Source organism: Triticum aestivum, chromosome 6B, assembly GCF_018294505.1.
Source record: "Triticum aestivum cultivar Chinese Spring chromosome 6B, IWGSC CS RefSeq v2.1, whole genome shotgun sequence".
NCBI lineage: Eukaryota > Viridiplantae > Streptophyta > Magnoliopsida > Poales > Poaceae > Triticum > Triticum aestivum.
This window is the reverse complement of record NC_057810.1, coordinates 473403025-473430874: the sequence shown is the minus strand read 5'-3', so window position 1 is coordinate 473430874 and position 27850 is coordinate 473403025.

Below are 27850 nucleotides of genomic sequence, written 5' to 3'. Positions count from 1 at the left end.
AACCAATTCATATTTCGTTTTTGCATTGTGTCTACTGTAATATAACTTTTTCATGGCCTAAATCCACTGATATAAATTGATAGATTCATCAAAACAAGCAAACTATGCATCAAAAACAGAATCTGTCAAAAACAGAACAGTCTGTAGCAATCTGAATATTCAACATACTTATGGTAACCCAAACATTCTACCAAAATTATGAAAAATAAAAAATTTGTACGGAAACACATTTCAAAAAGAATCAGAACCGTTTGTCATTCCAGTTAAAAATGTAAAATCGCGCACTACAGACATAGTTTCTGTCCTGCACCGTACAAACCAACAAGCATTGTAAACATCCTAAAGGTAAACCTTGGCACATTATTTTTATAATACAATGGAATTGTACAACGGGATAATTATTTTTTGATGAAAAGTTTCTGTATCAAGATTCACAAAGTTTCCTTGAGCATGAACAAAGTTCAAGGCTAGCTCCCACTTTAACAATGCTTGTCTTTCTCACTTTCACTTTCCTTTTTGAAAAGTTTTTAGGTTCCCCTATTTATTTTTTTTGTTTTTAGACTATATAAAAGCACTAAACAGAAATAAATGACTCTCTAAAACTTCTGGGTTGTCTCCCTGGCAGCGCTTTCTTTAAAGCCATTAAGCTAGGCATATAGTGCTCAAGTAATAGATCCACCCGGATCCCAAGGTATATCAAAGACAATTTTAATTAACAATGATTTGTAATTTAGTAGTGAGCACAAAGTAACATATATCATGCAGCAACGAAGTCTAACTCTCTTCCTATGTATCGGCAAAAGAACAATTCATGCACACCAAGTAAAGGCCAATGCATAGTATAAGCAGTTTCTTGCAATTCTATCGTGTTGGAAACATAAAGAGGCAGAGATGTAGTTCCTCTCTCATAATAATTGCAAGTTGGAGCATCAAGCACATGCATATTATATTCATCAAAATCATCATGTGCAACGGTAAAAGGCAACCCATCAATATAATCCTTAGTAAGCACAAACTTCTCTGATATAGTGTAGTTGGGAGAATTCAAAAAGATAATAGAACTACCACGTGTGGGTGCAATAGCAACAATTTCATGTTTAACATAAGGAACTATAGCAAGTTCATCTCCATAAGCATAACTCATAATGGCATCTTGGCCACAAGCATAGCAAGCATCATCAAAAAGGGGTAATTCAAGAGAATCAACGGGATCATAACAATCATCATAGCAATCATCCTTTGGTAAGCACGAAGGGGAATTAAACAATGCATGAGTTGAAGAGTTACTCTCATTAGAAGGTGGGCACGGGTAGCTAATCCACTCTTCCTCCTTTTGTTCTTCGCTCTCCTCATCATCTTTTTCATCCAATGAGCTCACAGTTTCATCAATTTCCTCTTCCATAGACTCCTGCAAAATATTAGTATCTTCTTGGATAGCTGAGGAGTCCTCAATATATGGTTTAACATAGGCATTAGAAGCATAATTATCATAACAATATTGAAATATGGCAAAATTTTCAGATTTGTAAAGAGTAGCATCATACTTTTCTATCAAAGAAGCAATTACATAAGCACCCTTAAAAGCAACAAATTCTTCAGTTTGTTGAACATCATATTAAGTATAAACACCCTTAGCATACGAAGATACGATTCCATTATCACTAAACAAGCATTGATAGGGTAGGTGTTTCTTAGGGTCTTCAGAATAACAAGTAAAATCATAAATTTCACATAAATTCCAAGCATAGCATTGCAAACGATGAATTTGATCCAGTAAAAGTTTCCCTTTTTCAGATATGCGGTGTCGCACATAACAAGCATGCTCATCTAAAGATTTGCCCTCAACTAAGCTAGATGGGGTTTCAGCACGAGCACATAGGGATCGAAGATGATCCAAATAAAAAGCTTCAGGAGTGTGATAGATTTTGAGTGGTTCTTCAACCATTGGTGTAGTAGGTACAACTAACTTTTCTGGAATTTTGCGTTTCCTACCCATAACTAAAGATAGGAAACAACTAAGAACAACAAATAAAAATTACTTAGTGATAAAGCAAACAAGCACACACGAGAATATTCACCCCACGCTATGACTCCCAAGCAACGGCACCAGAAGGTTTTGATAACCCGCAAGTATACGGAATAATTGTAGCCTCTTTCGATAAGTAAGAGTGTCGAACCCAACGAGGAGCTAAAGGTAGAACAAATATTCTCTCAAGTCCTATCTTCCACTGATACGACTCTATGCGCGCTTAGTGTTTGCTTTACCTAGAATAAGTATGAAACTAGAAGTACTTTGTAGGTGTGATGGGATAGGTTTGCAAGATAATAAAGAACACATAAATATAAACTAGGGGCTGTTTAGATAAAGAAGCAATAAAGTAAATATAGCGACTGTGGAAAAGTGGTGGTAGGAGTTGTGAAATTGTCCCTAAGCAATTGACTATGTTACTAGAACGGTAATCACTAGTGCAATTCTATTTGAGGGAGAGGCATAAGCTAACATACTTTCTCTTCTTGGATCATATGCACTTATGATTGGAACTCTAGCAAGCATCCGCAACTACTAAAGATCATTAAGGTAAAACCCAACCATAGCATTAAAGTATCAAGTCCCCTTTATCCCATACTCAAACAACCTACTTACTCGGGTCTGTGCTTCTGTCACTCACGCCAACCACCATAAGCAAATCATGAACATATTGCAAACCCTATAGCGGGAATCCCTCACGCTTGCGCGATACGGAGAGCACCATAGGACAGCACCAATAATAAAACATGCAACTCAAACAAATCATAGCAATTCATCAATCACCGGTAGGACAACGAAAATGTACTCAGACATCATGGGATGGCAACACATCATTGGATAATAATATAAAGCATAAAGCACCATGTTCAAGTAGATGGTACAGTGGGTTGCGGGAGAGTGGACCGCTGTAGCTAGAAGGGGGAAGGTGATGGAGATGTTGGTGAAGATGGCGGAGGTTTTGGTGAAGATCGCGGTGATGATGATTGCCCTCGGCAGCATTCCGGCACCACCGGACGCAAGGGTGAGATGGGCCCCCTTCTTCTTCTTCTTCCTTGACCTCCTCCCTAGATGGGAGAAGGGTTTACCCTCTGGTCCTTGGCTCCCATGGCGTGGGAGGGGCGAGAGCCCCTCCCAGATTGGATCTGTCTCTGTGTGTTTCTGCGTTCTCAGATTCTGCCCCTTTACCGTTTCTTTTATATCCGGAGATCCGTAACTCCGATAGGGGTGAATCTTTCGCCCAGATCTTTCTCATAAAATTATATTTCTTGCGGCAAAAGAAGAGCATCAACCTCCCTACAGGGGAACCAGGAGAGTCCAGGGTGCGCCGACCTCCCTAGGGCGCTCCCCCTATCTCCTGGCCCCCTCGGGCACCGTCTCGCGTTGATTTTACTTCCCAAACATCACAAATATTCCAAAATAATTCTCCGTCCGTTTTTATCCTGTTTGGACTCTGTTTAATATGGGGTTTCTGCGAAACATAAAACATGCAACAGACAGGAACTGGCATTGGGCACTGGATCAATATGTTAGTCCCAAAAAAAAGTATAAAAAGTTGCCAAAAGTATATGAAAGTTGTAGAATATTGGCATGGAACAATCAAAAATTATAGATACGACGAAGACGTATCAGCATCCCCAAGCTTAATTCCTGCTCGTCCTCGAGTAGGTAAATGATAAAAAAGATTATTTTTGATGTGGAATGCTACCTAGCATAATCTTGATCATATGTCTAATCATGGCATGAATATTAAGACACGAGTGATTCAAAGCAATGGTCTATCATTTGACATAAAAACGATAATACTTCCAGCGTACTTAATAAGGCAATCATGTCTTTTCAAAACAACATGGCCAAAGCAAGCTTATCCCTACAAAATCATATATTTTGGCCATGCTTCATTTCCGTCACACAAAATGCTCCCATCATGAACAACCCCGATGACAAGCCGAGCAATTGGTTCATACTTTTTAACGCGCTTCAGCCTTTTCAACCCTCACGCAATACATGAGCGCAAGCCATGGATATAGAACTATGCTACGTCTTGAGCTTGCGTTGGTTTTCCTTGAAGAGGAAAGGGTGATGCAACACAGTAGCGTAAGTATTCCCCTCAGTTTTTGAGAAGTATCAATCCAATAGGAGGCTCCTCACAAGTCCCACACACCTACAGAAACAAACAAAGAACTCGCAACCAACGCGATAAAGGGGTTGTCAATCCCTTCATGACCACTTGCGAAAGTGAGATCTGATAGAGATAATATGATTAGATAAATATATTTTTGGTGTTTTATGATATAGATTGGAAAACTAAAGATGCAAATAAAAGTAGATTGAAAGCTTATATGATAAGAAATAGACCCGGGGCCATAGGTTTCACTAGTGGCTTCTCTCAATATAGCATAAGTATTACGGTGGGTGAACAAATTACTGTCGAGCAATTGATAGAAAAGCGAATAATTATGACATTAGCTAGACATGATCATGTATATAGGCATCACGTACATGACAAGTAGACCGACTCCTGCCTGCATCTACTACTATTACTCCACACATCGACCGCTATCCAGCATGCATCTAGAGTATTAAGTTCATAAGAATAGAGTAACACATTAAGAAAGATGACATGTTGTAGAGGGATAAACTCATGCAATATGATATAAACCCCATCTTTTTATCCTCGATGACAACAATACAATACGTGCCTTGCTGCCCTGCTGTCACTGGGAAAGGACACCGCAAGATTGAACCCAAAGCTAAGCACTTCTCCCATTGCAAGATAGATCAATCTAGTAGGCCAAACCAAACCGATAATTTGAATAGACTTGCAAAGATAACTTAATCATACCTAAAAGAATTCAGAGGAGATTCAAATATTTCTCATAGATAAACTTGATCATAAACGCACAATTCATCAGATCTCGACAAACACACCGCAAAACAGAGTTACATCGAATAGATCACCAAGAAGAGGAAGGAGAACATTGTATTGAGATCCAAAAAGAGAGAAGAAGCCATCTAGATAATAACTATGGACCCGAAGGTCTGAGGTAAACTACTCACAACTCATCGGAGAGGCTATGGTGATGATGTAGAAGCCCTCCGCGGCCGATTCCCCTTCCAGCGGAGCGCCGACGAAGGCTCCAAGATGGGATCTCGTGGATACAGAAGGTTATGGTGGTGGAAATAGATTTTTTTTGTCGTGTCCATGGTGTTTTCGGATTACATGGGTATATATAGGAGGAAGAAGTACGTCGGTGGACACTCGAGGGGCCCACGAGACAAGGGGGGCGCCCAGTAGGGGGGCGCCTTCCACCCTCGTGGTCGGCTCGGGAGCTTCTTGACTTACACTCCAAGTCCTCTGGATCACGTTCGTTCCAAAATTCACGCTCCCGAAGGTTTCATTCCGTTTGGACTCCGTTTGATATTCTTTTTCTTCGAAACACTGAAATAGGCAAAAGAAACAGCAATATGGGCTGGGCCTCTGGTTAGTAGGTTAGTCCCAAAAATGATATAAAAGTGTAAAGTAAAGCCCATAAACATCCAAAACAGGTAATATAATAGCATGGAACAATAAAAAATTATAGATACGTTGGAGACGTATCAAGCATCCCCAAGCTTAATTCATGTTCGTCCTCGAGTAGGTAAATGATAAAAACAGAATTTTTGATGTGGAATGCTACCTAGCATATTTCGCAATGTATTTCTCTTTATTGTGGCATGAATGTTCAGATCCAAATGATTCAAAACAAAAGTTCATATTGACATAAAGAATAATAATACTTCAAGTATACTAATCAAAGCAATCATGTCTTCTCAAAATAACATGGCTAAAGAAAGTTCATCCTTACAAAATCATATAGTTAGGATATGCTTCATTTTCATCACCCAAAATACTCCCATCAAGCACAACTCCAGTTTCAGCCAAGCAATTGTTTCATACTTTAGCAATTTCAAACTTTTTTCAACTTTCACGCAATACATGAGCGTGAGCCATGGATATAGCACTATGGGTGGAATAGAATATAACGATGGGGATTGTGTGGAGAAGACAAAAAAGGAGAAAGTCTCACATTGACGAGGATAATCAACGGGCTATGGAGATGCCCATCAATTGATGTCAACATGAGGAGTAGGGATTGCCATGCAATGGATGCACTAGAGCTATAAATGTATGCAAGCTCAACAAAAGAAACTAAGTGGGTGTGCATCCAACTTGCTTGCTCATGAAGACCTAGGGCATTTTGAGGAAGCCCATCGTAGGAATATACAAGCCAAGTTCTATAATGAAAAATTCCCACCAGTATATGAAAGTGACAACACATGAGACTCGCTATATGAAGAACATGGTGCTACTTTGAAGCACAAGTGTGGCAAAAGAGATAGTAACATTGCCCCCCCCCTTTTTTTTCTTTTTTTCTTTTTTTCTTTGGCCTTTCCTTCTTTTTGGCCTTTCTTTTTTTTCTTTTTTTCTTTGGCCTTTCCTTTTTTTTCTTTTTTTGGCCTTTTTTTTCTTTAGGGACAATGCTGTAATGATGATGATCATCACACTTCTATATATTTACAACTCATGAATTACAACTTGAAACTAGAACAAGATATGACTCTATATGAATGCCTCCGGCGGTGTACCGGGATGGGCAATGAATCAAGAGTGACATGTATGAAAAAATTATGCATGGTGGCTTTGCCACAAATACGATGTCAACTACATGATCATGCAAGGCAATATGACAATAGTAATGTATGTCGTGATGATGAACGGAACGGTGGAAAGTTGCATGGCAATATATCTCGGAATGGCTATGGAAATGCCATAATAGGTAGGTATGGTGGCTGTTTTGAGGAAGATATAAGGAGGTTTATGTGTGATAGAGTGTATCGTATCATAGGGTTTGGATGCACCGGCGAAGTTTGCACCAACTCTCAAGGTGAGAAAGGGCAATGCAAGGTACCGGAGAGGCTAGCAATGATGGAAATATAAAAGTGCGTATAATCCATGGACTCAACATTAGTCATAAAGAACTCACATACTTATTGCAAAAATCTACAAGTCGTCAAAAACCAAGCACTACGCGCATGCTCCTAGGGGGGAGGTTGCTAGGAGTTAACCATCACGCGCCCCCGACCTCTACACAAGGGAGGGCAATCAAAAGAGCACCTCATGCAATAAATTTGTTACGCAACTTTTACCATACGTGCATGCTATGGGACTTGCTAACTTCAACACAAGCATTCTTTAAATTCATAATCACCCAACTAGCATGACTCTAATATCATTACCTCCATATCTCAAAACAATTATCAAGTATCAAATTGATCATAGCATCCAATTCACTTCTATGATAGTTTTTATTATACCCAACTTGGATGCCCATCATTCTAGGACCAAATTTATAACCATAGCAAATACCATGCTGTTCTAAAAGACTCTCAAAATAATATAAGTGAAGCATGAGAGACCAACAATTTCTTCAAAATTAAGCCACCACCGTGCTCTAAAAGATATAAGTGAAGCACTACAGCAAAAATTATCTAGCTCAAAAGATATAAGTGAAGCACATAGAGTATTCTAACAAATTCCAATCAAGTGGGCTTCTCCCAAAAGGTGTGTGCAGCAAGGATGATTGTGGTAAACTAAAAAGCAAAGACTAATATAATACACGACGCTCCAAGCGAAACACATATCATGCGGTGAATAAAAATATAGCTCCAAGTAAAGTTACCAATGAACGAAGACGAAAGAGGGGATGCCTTCCCGGGGCATCCCCAAGCTTAGGCTTTTGGCTATTCTTGAATATCTTGGGGTGCCATGGGCATCCCCAAACATAGGCTCTTGCCACTTGAGGGAGTCCCGGATTAGGGGGTGTCCGGATAGCCGGACTATAACCTTTGGCCAGACTCCTGGACTATGAAGATACAAGATTGAAGACTTCGTCCCGTGTCCGGATGGGACTTTCCTTGGCGTGGAAGGCAAGCTTGGAGATACGGATATGTAGATCTTCTCCCATTGTAACCAACTCTGTGTAACCCTAGCCCTCTCCGGTGTCTATATAAACCGGAGGGTTTTAGTCCGTAGGACGAACAACAATCATACCATAGGCTGGCTTCTAGGGTTTAGCCTATCTCATGGTAGATCTACTCTTGTACTACCCATATCATCAATATTAATCAAGAAGGAGTAGGGTTTTACCTCCATCAAGAGGGCCCGAACCTGGGTAAAAACATCGTGTCCCTTGTCTCCTGTTACCATCCGCCTAGACGCACAGTTCGGGACCCCCTACCCGAGATCCGCCAGTTTTGACACTGACATTGGTGCTTTCATTGAGAGTTCCGCTGTGTTGTTGCCATCAGGAAGGATGCCTCATCCTGTCTTTAAAGACGACACTGTTGCTAAAGGAGCTTTGGCTATCGGCCAAACTCTCCGGCTAGGCGGTTTTCTTATGACCGCCTGTTCGGCCGCTGCACCGACGATGACTTCTCGGGTCATCGAAAGCAATCTTCAGGTCAACTTGGAACTCGCCAAGCAGCAACATCCGATGGAGCTCTCTTCCTTAAACGAGCTCTTGGATCGCATCGCCGCCCTGGGAGTCGCTACAGACTACGATCAGATTGGGCTTAAACCCGATCTGAGAGAGATTAACTCTCCCCAGGTCACCCACCATGTTGTAGTGGTGGAGGAACAATGCGGCAAGCCTTCATCTATCGTAAGGACTAGTTATGTCCAGATTCCCGATCCCTCCAAGCCGGATACCCACGGAGGGGAGGATGTTACTCATGCCCTGAACCTAAAGTCAGGCAGCGGGCTAGATTCATTGGACGATATCCAAGAACCCAAGCTTCCGAGTCTCAGATTAGGCGAGGTTTCGAATTTAATGCCACCCGCCCACCCAAATATAAGGGATTTATCCCAAATTCGGCAAGAGCCCGCAGAAACAGTACACCATTACTGGGCCCGATTCCTCCTGGTTATGAACAGGATAGAGGACTGCCGCGAGGAGGATGCACTTTCATTCTTCTGCAATAATTGCACGGACAAGGGAATCCTCAACGCCATAAGTCGCCGTGAAATTACACGCTTCGCTAACTTGGCATCCATAGTACGAAAATACTGTGCGATGGAAAGCGTCCGGAAAACTGAAATAAAATTCTGGGACGATCCGACCCCGAATACAACCCCAGTCCGAAATAAAAGGGCACGTTATCGCCAGGCACCTGGGCTAAACACCAAAAAGCAAAAACCCTCTATAGGGTATGGAACCGTACTAGAGGGATGGCTCAATGGACCCTGTAAAATTCATAGTACAGATGGCGCCACACCAACTCATAGCCTTAGAGCATGTTGGATACTCCGGCAGGTGGCCAGAAGTGGCGAGGAGCTTCTAACTCCAGAATCCGCAGAGCACCAGCCTAGGAATACCAGTACGGTATCAACAGTCTTCGAGACTTTCGCATGAAACAATATGCGGAAATGAACACTCCGCAGCCTTACCGAAGTCTACCAGGTAGCAACAATAAACCCATGGAGCGACACGGCTATTACCTTTAATGCCAGTGATGAACTTAAATTCCGAACAGCCCGAGCACCAGCCGCATTGGTCCTCAGTCCAATAGTGGACGGATTTCGACTTACCAAGGTACTCATGGACAGTGGCAGCGGATTGAACCTCATTTATGAGGAAACCCTTCGAAAAATGGAAATAGACTGGAGCCGCATTGAGCGAAGCAACACAACCTTTAGAGGAATAATCCCCAGTCGGGAAGCGTGTTGTACAAGAAAAATCACACTGGATGTGGTGTTCGGCACGCCGGACAATTACAGGTCCAAGGAGGTCACGTTTCAAGTGGCCCCGTTCAAAGCGGATACCACCTCTGTTAGGGCGAGAGGCATTCACAATTTTTCAAGCTATACCCCACTACGGGTACATGAAGCTCAAAATGCCCGGACCCAACGGAATCATCACACTTGCTAGTGACCCGGACATAGCACTCGACGCCGAAAACAAGACAGCCGCACTGGCCCTTGAGGCACTATCTGAAGCCCTTGCGGCCGAAGAACTGACTGCACTGCGCTCCACGGTGAACAGGGACGACATGATACTCGATAAAAGATCCAAGTCCACCTCCTTTAAACCAGCGGACGAAATAGTCAAATTCCAAGTCCATCCAACGGACCCTACAAAAACGGCCTCCATCGGGGCGCAATTAAACCCTGATGTAGACGCCGCACTACGAGAATTCCTACGCAAAAATTGGGACATTTTTTCCTGGCACCCTTCAGATATGCCAGGAATCCCACGCAGGCTGGCCGAGCACAGCCTAAACATCCTAAAAGGATTCAAGCCTGTCAAGCAGGCTCTTCGGCATTTCTTTGAACCTAAGAGACAAGCCATGGGAGAGGAGCTAGCCAAACTACTGGAGGCCGGATTCATCAGATATATAAAACATCTGGATTGGCTAGCAAACCTGGTGATGGAACCAAAGAAGGACAAATCCTGGCGCCTATGCGTTAATTTCAAGGACCTCAACAAGGCTTTCCCAAAGGATCCCTTCCCCCTCACCCGCATCGATCAAATTATCGATGCTACCGCAGGACACGATTCATTGTGTTTCCTCGACGCATACTCTGGCTACCATCAAATTAAGATGGCAGAGCCAGACCAAGCCGCAACAGCATTCATCACCCCATACGGCCTATTCTGCTTCAACACAATGCCCTTCGGGCTCAAAAACGCCGGCGCAACATATCAGCGCATGATTCAGACATGTCTAGCAAACCAGATCAGCAAAACAGTTGAAGCATATGTGGATGATGTGGTCGTCAAAACCAAGCATGTCGAAACTCTAGTAGACGAATTGAGGCTCACATTCGATAACCTTCGAACATATGACATCAAGCTTAACCCAAAAAATGCGTTTCCGGCATACCAGCCGGAAAGCTTTTGGGCTTCATTGTATCCGGTAGAGGAATTGAAGCAAACCCAGCCAAGATCCGAGCTCTGTCACAATTGGATATTCCAAAGGACCTCAAACAAATACAAAAATTGACTGGATGCGTGGCGGCTCTAAGCCTCTTCATCTCCCGCTTGGGAGAAAAGGCATTACCCCTTTATCGCCTCCTTCGGCGCACCGAACACTTCGATTGGACGGATGCTGCCACGGCCAGACTCGAAGAAATAAAAGCCATATTGGCAACAAACTCGGTCCTGGCCGCGCCTAACATCGGCGAATCAATGCTATTATACATTGCAGCAACTCATCAAGTTGTAAGCGCAGTGCTCGTCGTCGAACGAGAAATGGACGAACACAAATTCCCCCTTCAAAAACCAGTTTACTACGTGTCCACTGTCCTCACTCCATGCAAGTCACGGTACACGCATTATCAAAAGATAGCGTATGCGGTGTTCATGGCATCCCAGAAGCTACGACACTACTTTCAAGAGTGTTCAATAACAGTAGCCTCCGAAGTACCTCTTAACGGTATTATAAACAACCGCGACGCGACAGGCCGGATTGCCAAATGGGCCATTGAGCTCCTCCCGTTCGACATAACCTATAAGCCATGGCGAGCCATCAAATCGCAAGTTTTGGCCGACTTTGTTGCCGAATGGACTGAAGCCGAACTCCCTAAAGAGTACGACACATATTCCAACTGGATCATGCACTTCGACGGCTCCAAAATGTTAGCAGGTCTGGGGCTGGCGTCGTTCTGACGTCCCCAACAGGAGATACAGTTCAATATGTACTCCAGATAATGTATACAGACTCTAACAATGCAGCCGAATACGAGGCCCTTCTACAAGGTCTCCGGATGGCAGTCTCCATGGGCATCCAACGCCTAGAGGTGTGTGGGGATTCGAACCTCGCGACATCCCAAATAAATGGAGACTTTGATGCCAAGGATCCGAAAATGGCGGCTTATCGCAACGTTGTCCTAAAAATGTCAGCTCGGTTCGAAGGGCTCGAATTTCACCATATAGCCTGGGAAAACAATCAGGCAGCAGACGTCTTGGCAGGCATCGGCACAAAGCGCGATGCAGTCCCCCCAACATTTTCTTGGAGAGTATTCAAGCCATCCGTATCATGGGAAGGGGAATCCGGAAATAACAGCCCAGACCCAGCCGCACCGCCTGACACTAAACATTCTGACACAATGGGAGGCTCTGCCAATGAAGTAACATCCTCAGCCCACGTAATAATGGCAGTCATTGCCCCATGGACAGAACCATTCCTAGCCTACTTAGTGCGGCGATCTAAAGCCGATAAAGTCCATGAAGGAGAGCTTTATAAGAAAAGCACCACCGGAGTCCTTCAAAGGTGTATCTCCGAAGAGGAAGGGCGGAACCTTCTGGCTGAAATTCATGCCGGACTCGGCGGGCACCACGCCGCATCCTGGGCCCTTGTAAGCAAGGCCTTCCGTACTAGATTTTATTGGCCGACGGCCCGGGCAGATGCTCAGGACTTAGTCCAACGATGTGTCGGTTGCCAATTATTTGCTAACCAAAGCCATATGCCACCCACCACCCTCCAAACTATACCCATCACCTGGCCGTTCGCTATCTGGGAGCTTGACATGGTTGGACCCCTTAAAGGGGGAACCCACAAGCAAAAATACCTATTGGTCATGGTTGACAAATTCACCAAATGGATAGAGGCCAAGCCTGTTATGACGGCCGAATCCGGACCGGTGATAGACTTCATATCAAGGGTCGTACACCATTACGGCGTCCCCCACAACATCATCACTGATAACGGCATGAACTTTATGGCCGACGAGGTAAAACTCTGGTGCAAAAACATGGGCATCAAGCTCGAATACGCTTCAGTCTATCACTCACAAACTAACGGTCAAGTCGAGCGAGCAAATGCTCTAATCATGAGCGGCATCAAACCCAGGCTAGTGCGGTCCCTCAAGGAATCTAACACGCACTGGGTAGAGGAGCTTGACTCCGTACTCTGGGGGCTGCGGACCACGCCGAATCGCACTACCGGATTCACACCATCTTTATGGTATATGGCGCAGAGGCAGTTCTGCCCTACGACATAATTCATGACTCACCTCGTGTGCGCATGTACGAAGAAAGAGAAGCCGAACTCGATCGGCAGGACAGTTTGGACGCCTTGGAGGAGGAGCGCGATGTGGCAAAAGCCCGTTCCGCATTCTATCAATAGCAAGCTCAAAGATATCAAAGCAGAGAAGTACGGGCCAAAACTTACAATGTTGGCGAATTAGTTCTACGCCTACCAGACAAGAAAAAGGACAAACTCAAGCCCAAATGGGAAGGTCCCTTCATAATCGACCAAGTCCTGACTGGTGGAGCATACCGTCTGTGAAATGCATCAGATAACCGACTCGAGCCGAACCCATGGAACGTAGTCCGTCTACGAAGATTCTACGCCCAGCGTCGGACTCTGTGTTCGTCTCCTTCCTCTATCCATTTTTTACACATTAGCTGTCTTATATTTCTCTCCTTCTCCGTCCTTTTCTCTTATAGCCTTTTAAGGGCTCGTTTGCGCCTCGTTCGCACACAATTGACGTGCTATCCGCGCTCATTATACCTGGGGGCTTCTTTAACAGAAGCTTGTTTATACAGGCCTCATGCCCAACACATGTGTCACACTTCCGCATGTACCTTTTATTCACCATTATATGCATCGATATGACTTAAGTTTTGGCAAAACTGGGTTGCCTGGCTCTTATGCTTACCCCTACGTTCCCGATTGTTCGGCTAGGCGGTAAAGGGAGCACCTCTGTGATTGTTACTGCCGGGTTAGCCAGATGTGTACCTCAGACTAGGTGAAGCCGAAAGCTAGCGTTCTTAAGGGAATATTCGGTCGGTGAACTAAAAGATGATTTTTAACTCGTTTATTTATCCACTCCCAGATGCTTTTCTGCTTTTTTCACAGTCCGGACATGCACTTTAGGTCATGCCTCCCAGGGAAAGGAACCCCTAACGGGACTATTCTCCCTGGAAGATGTTTCTTACTAACCATGTAATATAACATAACTAGTTGGGCACTTGTCTGATAAAGCACTAATGACCCCTACGCCTGGTCTCCATGCATGCCCCGATTCTTACATAACCGAGAGGGTATTCGGACACACTCCGGACTATCGGGTCCCGAGGTTGAAGCAAAAAGGTCCGCCATGACAAACGATTTACAATCCGGCTAGGAGGCATTTTACATGTCATTTTAAATTACATAGTCAATTTGACTGGGTACATTCCTCTTCAATACCATCTAACAGGCTGTCTAGTTTACAGTCCTGTTGGGAATATTTGGCGGCCAACTCTACCTGGCCGTACACTAAACTGACAGGGATCTCCTTCCCATCAGGCCCTATAGGTCCGACCTCGGCCATGTGGTTTGGGTCAGCCTTCGTATACCGTGTCTTCACCATGGCCCAGGCCTCCCTGGTGCCTTGACGGCAGGTCGATATCATCCATAATCGGAAGCGCCGCCACGCTCCCTTCAACTTCTTTGCAAGCTCTCCAAGGCCTTCGGGCATGGAGACGGACGGCCACAAGGCCTGGGCGACGCCTTGCATCACCTGCCGAACTCGTTCATGCAGTTGTGAGAGCTCGGGAAGAAGGTCACCCATAGTACCGGGCATTTCCTCCGCGGGTCGACCTGTCAGCATACCTACAGACATAACTTTGTCAATCGACTTCCTTGCCGAACTCTTCTTTTCGTAGTTTGTTCAAGCACTTACTAAAAATGCCGCGTCAAAGCCGCCGATTCTCCTTCACGGAGTCCGACAGCTGAGCACGAACATCCTTTAGTTTCTCGCCCAGCTGGGTGTTGGCATCTTGGAGCTTATTCTTCTCTTGCCTCACCCTCGTAAGCACGCTCTCGCTGGCCTTTAACCGACGCAAGAGTTGTTGCTTGTCCGGATCCACTCCGGCGCCATCTACAATGTTATTGTCAGATTTGCAAGCACGCCGCACTCTTCAACAAACTTATCTTTCAAAGCATATATTACCAGAGGGGGTCTCCTTGGCCTCCCCTGTCGCGGCTAGTGCCGCCTCAAGTTGGGCCTTGCACTCTTCCAGCTCCTAGGACAGTTGGGTATTCTTTTCTGTAAGATCCTGCATAACAAATGATCCATAAATCAGTTGTTCTAACTGTTTCAAGTCTCGGGGGCTACTGACATATATAACCATCAAATTTTCTCACCCGTATGTCTTTTACATACTGCTTTGTGGCTCTGGCTAGACCATTTTGAGCGGCACGGAGACATGCATCTCCTGTGTTGAAGGCATCCAATGCCTCTTGGGAGAAACAAGCTTCACGAAGAACCATCCAGCGACGCATGTGGTTCATGGCACTCTCCACCTCAGAATTGGTGGCAGACAGTCCGTCCGCATCCTCTGTCGGAGGAGCGTCCGGTACGTGCTTTGTGTCCCCCTCCGTTTCCGGACCCGGCCTTGGAGCCTGGCCGGTGGAGGCGCGATTGGCAACCTCTCCGGATATAGTCTGGCGAGCGCTCTTTTTCATGAAGAGAGCACGAGCGTTAGTACGCCTTGAGGGAATAAACCCTGGGAATAAAATGGCATGCCATACTTCTATGTCGGCGTCCTAATCCGGACCGCACTTCTTTTCAGCCTGTTGGGCCTTGATGCCGCTTGTTGGCTAGCCGCCGCAGGCTCGGCCCTTCGCCTCAAGGACTTCCCCTGCAAAAACGCCATTGGTATGCGGTGATCAAAAATAAGCACGGATGGATCATGTTAAGAGTGTTGGGACTTCGGTCTCGGTTACTTGTGAGGCTGGAAGTAGTCCGGGATAATCGGCCGTAATGGCCACTAAGGTGTTGTCATTGCTCAATTGATGAAACACCCCATCGATCAGCTCCACACATAAGTCCGGGTCCTCTTGGGAGTCCGGGTCGAGGGACCGTTCCGGGTCCTCGGGTTGTGGAGGAGGGCTGTTTATCTCCTTTACAGTCTGGCGTAGCTCCTGCATTTAAATTGCTAGACTAAATACTTAACTATGGGAATATGAAACGGATGGGCAAGTAAAAGTGTTCGCTCACCCAGCTTGGAGGATTGTACATAGAAAATCCGCCCCGTGGGTTGACGCGGATGAATTCCTTGTACAAAGCGGACATGATCTTTATTAGAGCGTTAGCTGATTCCGGCCCCTTACGGCCGCATCGGGTGGCGTCGTCCTCCCTGTTGAAATCCCACATGGGGTGGCCTCTATACTGAAGCGGCTGCACCCCCCGCATAATGCATGTGGCCATGACCTTGATCATGGTTAGTCCGGAATGAGCTAACATCCTTATCCGGTTCATCAGGTAAAGGACATCCTTGTCATTTTCCTTCTGAGGGCTCCGTGGACGCTAGCTTAGGCGCTTCTTCAGAGGAGCATTATCGAACTCAGGGAGGCCGATCCGAACAGAGTCCGGCAGGGGGACGTCTTCTATATAAAACCACTCTGAAGGCCAGTCTTCGAACACCTTATTTGGGGTTCCGGATAGATATCCGGTCCCGGTGATACGACATAGTTTGGCTCTGCCCACTTGATATATCGACCCCTCCTGAGAACGGGGCACGAGGCAGAACAACTTCTTCCACAATGCGAAATGGGCCTCAATGCCCAAAAACAGCTCGCAAAGGGCTACGAAGCCTACAATATGCAATATGGAGACAGCCGTAAGTTTGTGTAACTGGAGGCCATAGAACTCTAGGAGCCCCCGGAGAAACGGATGAATTGGAAATCCGAGCCCTCTTATCAAATAAGGGACAAGGCATACCCGCTCTCCTTTGGAGAGATTGGGGACGTTCTCCGCTTGCTCTCCCCCATTATAGGTGGCAAGCCCGGCTCGAACCGGGACCATGTAAGCTGGGGAAAGAAGACCCTTGGCTTGGAGCGCCACTAGCTCGCTGTGCGGGACGGAACACCTCTCCCAAACTCCAGGCTGAGGGCTGGGGGGCGAGAGGAGGAGCTGCGTCGACCGGCCATGATGGAATGGATCTCTGTCGAATGCGCTCCGATGAATGCTCGCGAAGGGAGGATGGTGTGATTCGGATCTAAATCCCCGTCTCTTTTATAGGCGGCCCATTTGCACAGCTAGGGGGGTAAATGAAAAACACCCTGTCTTTTCGCATTCATTTGACATGTGGAAAATGGCCATTATTGGGCGCAGAAGCCAAGGAGCGCAACATTCACCAGATGCCGGACACTATTCAACAGGTATATGGGAGTTGGAGAAGAACCCGCCTTGCAATGCCGAAGACAAATTTGCGCGCCGGACTCATCATCATTGAAGCCTGGTTCAGGGGCTACTGAGGGAGTCCCGGATTAGGGGGTGTCCGGATAGCCGGACTATAACCTTTGGCCGGACTCCTGGACTATGAAGATACAAGATTGAAGACTTCGCCCCGTGTCCGGATGGGACTTTCCTTGGCGTGGAAGGAAAGCTTGGCGATACGGATATGTAGATCTTCTCCCATTGTAACCGACTCTGTGTAACCCTAGCCCTCTCCGGTGTCTATATAAACCGGAGGGTTTTAGTCCGTAGGACGAACAACAATCATACCATAGGCTGGCTTGTAGGGTTTAGCCTCTCTGATCTCGTGTTAGATCTACTCTTGTACTACCCATATCATCAATATTAATCAAGCAGGAGTAGGGTTTTACCTCCATCGAGAGGGCCCGAACCTGGGTAAAAACATCGTGTCCCTTGTCTCCTGTTACCATCCGCCTAGACGCATAGTTCAGGACCCCCTACCCGAGATCCGCCGGTTTTGACACCGACGCCACTCCTTATTCCATAGTCCATCAAATCTTTACCCAAAACTTGAAAGCTTCACAACACAAAACTCAACAGGAAATCTCATAAGCTCTGTTAGTGAAAGAAAGAAAAACCACCATACCAGGTACTATAATTAACTAATTCTTTATTTATATTGGTGTTAGACCTACTGTATTCCAAGTTCTCTATGGTTCATACCCTCACATACTAGCCATAGATGCATTAAAATAAGCAAACAACACATGAAAGGCAGAATCTGTCAATAACAGAACAGTCTGTAGCAATCTGTAACTTTCGGTTACTTCTGGAACTCCAAAACTCCTACCGAAATACGATGTCTTAGGAAATTTGTCTATTGATCTACAGCAAAAATAATCAACGCAAAAGCTCGTTTCTGTGATTTATTGAATTTTTTTCTCATGAGCGCAAAGTTTCTGTTTTTCAGCAGAATCAAATTAACTATCACCATAGGTTATTCTATAGGTTCTACTTGGCACAAACACTAAATAAAACATGAAAACACATCTAAACATAAAGTAGATGCAAAATTTATTACTAAACAGGAACAAAAACAAAGAACACAAATAAAATTGGGTTGCCTCCCAACTAGCGCTATTGTTTAATGCCCCAAGCTAAGCATAAAAGCGAGGATAGACCTAACTAGTGCCATCTTTGGCACTTGATTCTTCAATAGGGAATTTATAATTTTTAGGAGTTTCTTTCTTTTTAGCAATGATTAAGTTCCTAGGCAAGAAATCAAGACATTAATTTGAAGCAAAAGGTTCCTTTATGATAGTGGAAAAACTAGAGTGAACACTTATGGATTTGAGATCCGCATTTTCCTTACTAGAAGATTCACCTTTATTTTTAGGAACATAAATTAATTTTCCAAACGTAATAGGAGGAGTTGAAGTATTTTTCATAGATGAAATGGCAGACCCTGGATTAGTAATTATATCCTCAAGTTTACCTATTCTCGTAGAATCTTGTTCTATTCTTTCATTAACTATAGGTTCCTTTTCTTTATGATTTTTCACAGTAGTCCCAACCTTAGATCCATATTGGGTAATTTGGTTGTGGATATTTTTATCCAAATTTTCAATTAACTCAAGAGTGGCGATTTTATTTTCAATAATTTCAAGCCTTTGCATCACATGTTCTAAAGTTAAAACAGTTCCATTAACCAAAAGAGGTGGTGGGACAAACAAATCTAACATAGCATTATAAGCATCAAACGTATGGCTACTCAAGAAATCACCTCCGGTAATGGTATCAAGAATGCATCTATTCGAAGGAGTAATGCCTACATAAAAATTGCGAAGAAGAACGGAAGTAGAAAGCTTCCTAGTAGATTTATTTTGAGCATTACAAATTCTATGCCAAGCATCTTTTAAATTTTATCCCTCCCTTTGTTTAAAATTACACTACAAAAAAAAGACACATCCGTGACATTTTGGGCCGAACGAATTTTTTTCTGTCATACTTATGACACTTCTATGACGATAATTGTGACAAAACCCGGTATCATCATAGATGTGGTGGGCTCCTACTTCTATGACAAAAAATCATGACAGAAAATGCGCTTTTCGTCCTAGACGGGCCGGAGACGGAGCTGCTTGACATTCTTTGGGCCGTCCATGACGGAAAAAACCGTGGTAGAAGCGAGGGCGAGGAAAATTTTGGGGAGTTCCCGATTACGGTGGGTGGTTGGACACCGAGCGATGCGCGTTTCTCTCGTACACGTACGCGCGTGTGTGCGAGGCGTTGGGCTCTAAAACCCTAGTGACGCGTCACATAACTGAACCCGAGCGATTGCACTCGGGCTACGCGTTACTGAACCCGAGCGATCGAGCGATTCCTTCACGCTACTGCTGCTAACTGAAGCCGATCAATGCTGCCTCTGGATGAACAGTGAGAGTTGCGGGGGGGTTGGATGAACAGTGAGCGGTGGCATTGCCTCTGGATGAACAGGACCCCAGACCCCAGATCCCATTTCGAACGTGGCCGTTGGAACACAAGGCTGTTTCCTCCGTTCTGCGGTAAGCCAGCCTCGTTTCCATCGCCTGTTCCGTCCAAGCCGGTTGGCTCCCTCGCATTCCGTTGCCTCCCAGTGAACATGACACATTTCGTTGCCTCCCCATGAACATGACGCATTTTGTTGCCTCCCCATGAACACGACGACGACGCTATTTCTCTGTTCCGACCCAGCCATGTACACGAGCCCTGGCCGTACATATGTGTGAGTAGGTGTTCGAGACCCCGCCCATATGTACACATACGTGGCCGTATTTTCTTTCTTGCACATTGGCCGCTGTACGTATGTGTACATGCTACATGCACGCCTCTACATCGACACGTGTGCCCCTCTACATCCACCAGTATATATGTATGTACACGTTCGCGACCAGAATGACAATGCTATGTACGCTTCGACCAGGTGGGTCCCGACTGTCACGCACTTCCTTGCGTGTGAAGATGTAGCTGGTGGGTCCCAGAAGTCAGGAGGGCGACTTTTTTTCGCGAAATATAGTGGCCCGTCCAGTGTATCCCAGCTTTCAGGTGGAGGAATCATTATTTTCCGTGTAATAAGGAGGCACTTCCTTGATGCGGTGTGGACCCAGCTGTCAGCCTCTCCATGTACAGTCCACGTCCGATGGAAGTCGTTCCTTGACCACGTTGACCACGCCGCGCTGAGAGCACCACGGCGGTGGACGATGGCGAGGCCTGGGAAGGGGACGACGCGGAGCCGGGGAAGACGCGGCAGTGGAAGCCCGCGCGGAGAGGAGTACGAGGGTTTACTAGTTTGGCTACGGTGTGAGGCTGTCGTCGCCGCAGAATAACAAGGGGTGTGGGTGAGTAGAGGGATGGCCTGGCCAGCAGTGGGAGTAGTAGGGGCGGTGAGGCCTCCGCGGCATCACAGCCGGCCACGGTAGGCAGGAGCATGCAGCACGACCGGCGCTAGTTTGGGCGGCTGGAGCAAGAAGACCAGAGGTTGAAGAAGCACTACGGCCGTTGGATGGAAATCATATGGTCACTAGAGCTAGAATCGTTCATATTGACTAAGTTGACAAAGCGCTCCATCCCCGTCAACTTAGTTGGCCCACAAGTCATCCTCCCACTATGGTGGGTCCCAGCTAGCAGGGGGTATTCATTTTTTTGTGCGTAATAAGGAGGCACTTCCTTGCGTGCGAAGATATAGCTGGTGGATCTGACCTGTCAGCAGGGGGAACATTTTTTTCACGAAATACATAGGCCCTTCTGGTGGGTCCCAGCTGTCAGGTGGAGGAACCATTATTTTGTGCGTAATAAGGAGGCATTTCCTTGTGTGCGGCCATGGACCCAGCTGTCAGCCTCTCCACATATAGTCCACGTCGGATGGATGTCATTCGTTGACTAGGTCATGTCGAGAGCACCATGGTGGTGGACGATGGCGAGTCCTAGGAAGGGAACGACACGGAGCTAGGGAAGACTCGGTAATGGTTGCCCACGCAGTGGGGAGTACGAGGGTTTACTAGTCCGGCTGCCGTCGCCGAAAAATAACAGGAGGTGTGGGTGAGTAGAGGAATGGCCTGGCCAGCAATGAAGTAGGGTGGGGCGGTGCGGCCTGTGCGGCAGCACAGCCGACCAAGGGAGGCGGGAGCAGGTAGTCCCACTGACACTGGTTTGGGCGGTTGGAGCAAGAAGATCAGATACTGAAGAAGCAGCACGGCCGTTGGATTAACATCCAATGGTCACTGCTGCTAGAATCGTTTGTGGACTAAGTTGACAAAGCCAAAGTACACGTCAACCTAGTAGACCCACAAGTCAGGCTCCAAATCTGTCCCAAATAGCATACAACCCGAAACTTCTAGCCAGATTCAAATTAATTTTAAATCTAAATATACCTTAATTTAAATTCAATGAAATTTTACCCGCACAAAAACAATGAAATTTAAAATATCAAAATCCGAAAGAAAACAGTATTTCACAACTAATTGCCTGTTTGCTGTATTTTTTCATTTTACAGCCCATTTTTATTACTTATAGCCCATTTGTTATTACTTATAGACCATTTTCTGGGCAAAATGCATCCCTCCTCATCTTGAAATATTTCCGGCCCAACAGGGTGGAGAAAAGCAAGTAGGCCTACGTTGGTTATTCTGCAACAAACAAAATAGCTGGCTAGCCATTTTCAGAAAGGAAAAAACAAACTGGGCTGGTCATGTGCTAAACATATGAAATAAAATCTTGGGCTAGACGGGCCACAGGTCTCGCACAACCATGTTGATACCCTTCTCCGTCCCGAAAAAACAAGATTGCTGCGTGCGCTGTTGGGTCCCTACTGTCATCTTCACCATGTACAGTCATCTCCTTATTCCTCTCGGTTGTTGACCATGTTGACAACACCGGAGGGCGGCACCACGGCGAGCGAACCAAGGCGGAGGACGATGGTGAGGCCTCGGATGGGAACGAATAGGAGCCGGGGAAGATGCGCAGAGATTTAGGGTGCAATGTGGCCATGATGCGTGCGCGGCAGCACAACCAGCCATGGGAGGCGGGAGCAGGCGGTCCCATCGGCGCTGCTTTGGCTTTGGCGGCTTGAGGAAGAAGAGACTGAAGAAACACGGCAGACATTGAATGTCAATCCAACGGTCAAGGTTGGCACAATCATTTGTTGACTAAGCCGAGACCAAGTAGCATTCTTTTTTATATATAGGAAGAAAATAAAAACTGGCTCGTTGGCCTGATAACTTTCCCAAAACTGCGACCGTTTGATCTTGTGTCGCAACTAAAACTACGAGGAAAATGCGTTCGTCTGCCGTCCTCCTCCCACGAAACTAGCACCCTTGGTTTTCAACCAAGAGGTGTAGGGTTCGAGTCCCAGGAACTCTCAATTTTGTCCTCCTTCCTTCCTCGCAAAAAAAGTGAAAGAAAATCAAAGACTTGGGAAGGCATACAGAACAAGCTAGTGTACCAGTAAAGAGACGTTGTCGAGTTTTAGAAAAAAGAGAGACGTGCTCCTCTAGCTAGTTCGAATCCAAACCTAGACTATGATTATATATGGTGCTATACTACTCTGGAAGTAATGAAACTGACATATCCAACGTTCGCTTCTCCTCTTCTCTACTTACTCTGCCTAGCATCAGAAGCTCTGGCCGCCGCAACCATGTCCGCTGGCTTCTCGTCCACCTGCTCTTCAGCAAGCAACAACCAGATATGCGCCAAGTCGCCACCCGTACCATCGCCTGTGGGTCTCATAACACCCCCATCGGCACACGCACCGCAGCCGATTGCTCATCGCAACCCGCTGCCATTGGTATGGTGCCACTGCTGCAAATCACGTAGAGTCATCTGTCGCGTCTCAACCACAATCCTCAACCCTGGCCGAGTCTTCTACAAATGCCCGAATCATGGGGTAATAATATGTTTAAGTGTTGTTCGGCTGCTTTCAGTTGCTGATTTTTTTAATAGTTTGGTTGATGATCTTCCAATTTGATTTGTGCAAAAAAGGGAAGATTCGTGTGATTTGTATTTCTGGGAAGTTGCTGATGTGGGGGAATGCAACTACGCTGATTATTTGTTTAGCCGAGGAATCCCAATACCAGCGGGTTGGGGTGTTGGACAAGTAACTGAAGGAACGGCAGAAGAGGAAGATGCAGAGCAGAAGGTTATAGATGCAGTTCCTCTGATCATGGCCAAGCAATAGCTGCTGAACGACCTTGACAACAATGAGGAGATGAAAGAGCTTGTGAAGATAATGGGCAAAATCGATGTGCTCTGTAGGATGATTGTTTCTTTATTTGTAGTGTATGTAGCACTCGTGATGTATTTTGTGGCTATGACATGAGCACTTTGCTAAAACTAGTAATGAATGAAACCTGTGTAGCAGGCTGGGCGTAGTGTTGTGAACATCTAATGATTTCTATTAATAGAAATCAGGGGGTATCCCCTTTTGCTCATCAATAAATAAATAGCAGAGGCCATGTCGGGTCAACTTTGTTCTCATTCGAAGACGTCGAGCAAATTGCAGTCCAACAGCAAACTATGTCAGCAAATTCAAGTTTCACAGCCAAATATGAGTACAACTAAACAACAATGTCATCATGTTTTAGTCGTCATACAATCACCAAACACAAATCAGCATACATAACAAGTGATGTTCTCACAGCAAAATACTAAACAACATGTTCATCAGGTTTTAGTTGTCATAGCAAACACAATTTCACATTGTAGATAAAAAAATGTCTTCTGACAGGCAAATACGACAAAAGCAATGTAATCATCATCCGCAGCAGCAGCGTCAACATCTTCTCCATGTGTATCAGTCTGAATCATAATTCCCCACGGTGTCATCTTCTTCTTCGTCCTCAACGTCCTCGAACGTTGGCTTCTTCTTGATCAACTCTTGTATGTCCACAGCACGACAGGCAATCTTTTCGCCGGCGTCATTGACGTGATGGTTCTCAAAGATATTAGGAAAATCTGTGTTATCTTGTACATTAGGAGCAGTGTAAGCATCATCTTGTTGTGCAACTTCAATAAACGAATTCCTCTGCTCAAACCTTTGTAATACTCTCCAGTCATCGCTACGTGCAAATGTGTCTTCCAAGAAAAAAATCTGTGTTTCTTGATTTGCCAAAATAAAAGGCTCGTTGGTCTGGTACGCCGCCTTGACATTGATGGATTTTAAATAATCATCAGCTCTGGGTTTTGCGATCCTGGAAAACAGGTTATACCAACGACAGCACAACAGAACCACACACCGAGGATCCTCGAAACTAGAGATATACTGTAACTGAACAATGTCTGTTATGTTAGCATACATTTCAGTTGTCTCTTTGTCATATGTACTCGTACTCATGATGGCACTATTTTATGTCTTCCTGCCTTTGTCTGGTGCAAGGGTGTTGTAGTGCACATCTCCAACAACGAAAGATTCATAATGTCTTACCCGAGTATCAGGACACATTGCTAGTGAGTAAAGGGCATCATAAACTGCCTGCCCATCCTCCCGCATCTTCATAACCTATGGTTAGAAAATAGACAAGTTTATCATCTTATGTACTCAATATATTAAAAAATTGACAGTGCAATTCAAAAGCTTACATGGCTCTTGAACCATTTCGCAAATCCTGCCATAACCAGTTTGTCAATGTTTGTTGGATTTTGCGGCAGTAACTCCTTTTTGTAGATGCTGCACAACATAGTGATTGCATCAAACATCTAAATATATATGAATGTGCTGCAAGTTTAGTAGATTACGATGTATAAGCTGCAGTACTGCACTTACTTGATATAAGGTAGTATCTCAGGACAGTTATTCAACACATACCAAACCATTTTGTCCAAATCTTTAGGTTTGTCCTCTTGTCGACTCTTCCCTGTAACTCGAACAAAATAATCGAAAACATTGAGCCTGGGATTGTATTCACCCACCTCTTTGCTAAGCTGATCAGCTGTTTCAATGTATTTTGAGCAGAATGTCAACACTTCTTTAGCAATGTAGGCCTCTGCAATGGAACCCTCGAGTCTAGCTCTGTTCCTAACATAGCCCTTGAAAGTGCCTAGCCGCCTTTGAATAGGGTACATCCAGCCATACTATACTGGACCTCTAAGTAGTGCCTCATCAGGTAGATGAACAACCAAATGCACCATCACATCAAAGAAGGCTGGAGGATATATCTTCTCAAGGTCGCATAGGATAGTTAGTATCTTGTCTCTAAGACGCTCCAAAGCATCTATCCTGATATTTCTACTGCAGAGTTCCCTGAAGAATTGTCCCAACTCTGCAACTGCTTTGTATAAGTCAGGGCGGCCAAATCCTCTAAGGATAACAGGTAAAACCCTTTGAAGTAGGACATGGCAGTCATGAGTTTTCAACCCTTGTACCTTGTTTCCATCTGCACTGACTCTCCTTTCAGGGTTGGAAGCAAATCCATGTGGGAATCTCACACATGACAGGACCTCGCAGAATTCTTTTCTTTTTACCCTGTCCAAGACGTACACAGCTGGTGCCATATCCCGTGGTTTACCTTCATCTTGCACCTGCAAATCCTGTCTGATACCTAGGTGTGTCAAATCAATCCTAGATTTTAAGGTATCTTTCGTCTTGCCTTCAATATTAAGAAGTGTGTCGATAATGCTGTCACATATATTTTTCTCGATGTGCATCACATCAAGATTATGCCGCAGATCCAAATCTTTCCAATACTCCAAGTCCCACAAAGTGGACCTGCGGGTAAACAATAATCTCTCTTTTGACTGCCATGCTTCCTTTTCCCGCTAACATTACCAGGATTGTTTCCTGGTGTAATATGCCTGACCTTCTGTAATTCCACTTGCAACTCATCGGTGGTGAGACTCTTTGGCGCATCACGGTTTTCATGCTTTGCATTGAACACATGTCTTCGGTATTTTCTAGGATGCGGCTTGTCCTTGGCAAGGAAATGGTGGTGTCTAATGTAACAGATCTTGCTAAGTAATGCGTATGACAGCGGATTCCTGTCACAGCGAACACATGCATTGTAACCATGTGTTGTTCGCCGTGACATAGTGCCCAAAGCCGGATAATCATGGATGCATCAAATTATAACAGCACGCAGAAAGAAATCAGCTGGTGGGCTGCTATACAGGTCTCGAGTGAGAACACCCCTCCATAGCTGTTGAAGTTCCTCCACAAGAGGCTCCATGAACAAATCAAAATCCTTTCAAGGACTTTTTGGACCTGGGATGAGCTAGGCCATCATGTAGTTTGATTCTTTGGTGCAGACATTTGGAGGCATGTTGTAAGGGATAACAAGCACTGGCCACATGCTATATGTGGTGCTCTGGTGGCCAAATGGGTTAAATCCATTTGAAGCTAAGCCAAGTCTAATGTTTCTCGGGTCAGCAGCAAACCTTTTGTGTTTATGATTGAAGCTTTTCCACTCACTACCATGAGATGGATGGCTCATTACATTCTGATCTCTGTACTCCTGGTTCCTAGAATGCCACAGTACATCCTCTCTTGTTTCAGCATCATGAAACAACCTCTGCAATCTTGGTATAATTGGAAAATGTCTCAGAACATTATGAGGAATCCTCTTCACAGCATCGCCATCTTTTCATCTTGATGATTTGCATTTCGGGCATTCACTTAAGTTGGCATAATCCTTCCGGAACAGAACACAATTATTCTTAGAAACATGGATCATATCATATCCAATTCCAATTGCACGAAGGAAAATCTTCATTTTACTGTAGGTGTGTGGCAGCTCAGACGCATCTGGGAAAGATTTGCAGAAAGAAGCCAACATCGCATCGAATGATTTGTTGGCCATCCGCTCAGATGTCTTCACCTGAACTAAGCTAACCATAGCTGAGAATACTGACAGCTTATTTCCTGGGGTGACAGCCACGTCGCATTGTTCCAACATGCGGGCCCACTGTTTTTCTTCTGCAGGTGAAAGTTCACGGAATGCACGAGCATTTCGTAGCATTGTTTCAATGTTGGTCAAACTCACTGGCTCCGCCACCACCACCTCCTCCTCCTCTTCCACCTGAGCATCAGGCAGATCAAGATGGTGATCTGCTGCTTCCACGTAGTCAATAACATTGACGTTCACAGTTTCACCTAGTATATGTGACCGGCATCCCATACAAGTGTAGATGATTTTGCACAGTTGACTGGGGTCTTGTAACTAAATTCATACAACTGCTACATGGGCAGAGCACATCTGATTTCGGACCATCGTACTCAGCTCTGATAAAGTTCATGAAGTTTTCAACCCCCTCGACATATGCAGCAGAGAATCTTCGAGCAGAAGTTATCCAAGTACTATCCATCTGTTAGACATACAAATTAGTTCTTCTACTAGATATTACAGGGAAAACATATATGCTTTTTTATGAAGTCCAGAAAAAAATACCTAGGTCGATGTCTAAAGCTATGGCAAGATATTTGGATGAGCAGATCTAAGTAACGAAATATATGTAAAGCTAATTCAGCAAACAGATTTGAGTGCTAAAATATGGCAGGTTGTTTCAGCAGTCAACGAGGCCGAGCACACAGCCATCAAACTATCGAAGGCCATCGCAGCAACAAACAT